General features: G+C 36.8%; 1 pseudogene; it reads right to left on the minus strand.

Moving 5' to 3' along the window:
• Positions 1-1,972: 1,972 nt before the first annotated feature.
• LOC125931798 (translationally-controlled tumor protein-like) lies at positions 1,973-2,513 on the minus strand (annotated as a pseudogene).
• Between the last annotated feature and the right edge of the window lie 222 nt (positions 2,514-2,735).

A 2,735-nucleotide genomic window follows, 5' to 3' on the forward strand; every position in this document is an offset into this window, starting at 1 on the left:
GCTATGAAAATCCTAAATGGCATCTTCTTTCAATATAAGGCTGTTTAATCTACATTGAAAATCTGTTGTGTTGTTTAGCCACCTTCATTAATTACCTTAGCTAGATCTACTGGATAACTTGCTGAATCTTCTACATCAACACTTGTTGCTTCACTTTGTACTTTTATGTTACAGAGACAGCTTTTTCCTTAAACAACATGAAGCAATCTCTTCTAGCTTCAAACATCATAGAATTGAAGAGAGTTAGGTTTATGCTCTGGATTAGGCTTTGGCTTAAGGGAATGTTATGACTGGTTTAATCTTTTATCCATACCACTAAAACTTTTTCCATATTAGCAACAAGGCTGTTTCACTTTCTTATCATTTGTGTGTTCACTGGAATAGTACTCTTAATTTTCTTCAAGTACTTTCCCCTTGCATTCACAGCTTGGCTAACTGGTGCAAGAGGCCTAGGTTTTTTCCTATCATATCTTTTTACATGCCTTCCTTTCTAAGGTTAATCATTTCTAGCTTTTGGTTTAAAGTGAGATAGGTGTAACTCTTCCTTTCACGTGAACACTTAGAGGCCACTGTATGGTTACTAAATGGCCCAATTTCAATATTGTTGTGTCTCAGAGAATAGGGGGGTCCAACGAGAGGGAGAAAGATTAGGTAATGGTTGGCTGTTGGATCAGTCAGAACGCACATAACATTTACGTTCATGGCCTTGTATGGGCATGGTTTGTGGTGCCCCCAAATAATTATAATATTCACATCAAAGATTCATAATCACAGATCACCATAACAAATACAATAATACTTAAAGTTTTTAAATGTTATGAGAATTACCAAAATGTGACACAGAAATTCAAAGTGGGTAAATGCTGTTTGAAAAATGATGCTGATAGCCTTGCTTGAAGCAGGATTGCTACAAACCTTTAATTTGTAGAAAATTCAGTATCTGTGAAGTGCAATGCAGCCATGTGCAATAAAGCAAGATATGTCTGTAGTTGAAATCAATGACAGGTTGCATCATAGAATAGACATAGAAGAAGTCATACTTAATTCCTTCTGAAAAAGAATTTGTTTTTTTTAAAACTTGTTCTTAAGAATTTCAGATGTAGAAGGTTTATTTGCCCAGAAATTTAGAGATTTACAAGGGAAGTAAATGACCCTGTTTGATCATTCCTAAGGAAGTTATTAGTTGCACAAATCTCCACATTTCAATAGGATGCCAATTTGAATAAAGAAAAAGATGTGGAAGCTTCTATGCTATAGTTTGACTGTTTTAGCTTGTCTAATGTGCAACTTTGGCTCCCTTAATTGTTTAGAAATCCAAAGCAACACGATTAGTAGCTCTATTTACTCCCGACTGATGATACTGCATCTGGGAAATGATTTCCTTCCAGATGGAACAATCTCAGAGATTCTTCTAGAAGAGAGTAACCAGGCTGGCTTTAAGTCTGGTTATGAAGTCAAATGTGGATTTTTGGAAAGAACAAGGGAGGGATATTTGACATAGGAAAATGCTTGTTATGGATGGTGTGGGTGGAGATTGAGGCCATGTGTATTGCCTTCAAGTAGTTTTAGGGATTCACATACAAAAGCAGTATTGCTCTGTATCAATTAAGAGTGCAAAATGTGGATCAATTGGTAGAAATTACAGGAAGTCAGAATTTAGCACTTTAGAATGCTTAAGGGGTGTCACAGTGGAATAGATTGTCTTCTTAAGGAGTGATCTCCCTCTCCCTAGAAGTGTTTAAGTTGAAACTGGAAGACTATAAGCCAGAGATAAATTATTTTTAGTTTAAGTGCATTTTATTTTTAGACAACCTACATGACAGTCTTTTCTTAAAAACAATGCCTCCACTCCAATAATATCAAGGTCAAAATAAATGAAGAGCTCAAGATGACATTAGCCCCATTTTTCTAAGTCTTAGTGCTGTGTGGATGAAGAGCAGTAGGCAGTTAGGACAACAGGTGATACATCCAAAGTAATAGCCAAATTCATTAACATTTTTTTTTAATTTCTAAACTTCCCTGAAAGAAAATCATACATACATGAGGTCACACCATCCTCACGGTAGTCCAGCAGAGCAACCATGACATATGGATTCATGTTTTCACCAATAAAGAACTGGTAGTTTTTAAAATTAGCAAGGATTTTCTTATTTGTTCTGAAGCCCCTGCCATAAAAGGTTTGACTCTTTCTGGCCTCTATTATTCAAGTTTGCCTTTGATTAATTTCATGTAATCTTTGATGTACTTCTCGCAGGCTTCCTTTGTGAAGCTGGTTTCCTGCCAGTGATGGATCATGACATTATCAATACAAGTGATTACTGTGCTTTTGGTACCTTTGCACACCAGGCCTTCAGTGGAGGCATTTTCACCAATGAGCAAGCTATCAATGTTACCCTCTGTCCTACTGACCATCTTCTCTTCCACCTCTAGGCACATCCAGTCTGCAATCTCCAGATCTTGTAGATGTCAGAGAACATCTCATTATGGCTTATAAAGTCCTAAAAGATTATCATGACAGCAGCTGGAGAAAGATGGTGGCAATGTCAGCTTAGCAGGAGCCAGGAGTTCTAAGTGAGCTTGGTGCAGCTAGAGTGGCAATCATGGGAAGGGAGGAGCAGACGGAAAAAAATGCCAGTGATATTGGAATGGACTTCTTTGTTGACTTAAACAATGATCTGAAACTGTTAAAAGTCTTTTATTTTATTCTTTTTTTGAAACGGTTTAAAGTCTTTTTA

This window comes from Panthera uncia, chromosome X (genome assembly GCF_023721935.1).
Source record: "Panthera uncia isolate 11264 chromosome X, Puncia_PCG_1.0, whole genome shotgun sequence".
Classification (NCBI taxonomy): domain Eukaryota; kingdom Metazoa; phylum Chordata; class Mammalia; order Carnivora; family Felidae; genus Panthera; species Panthera uncia.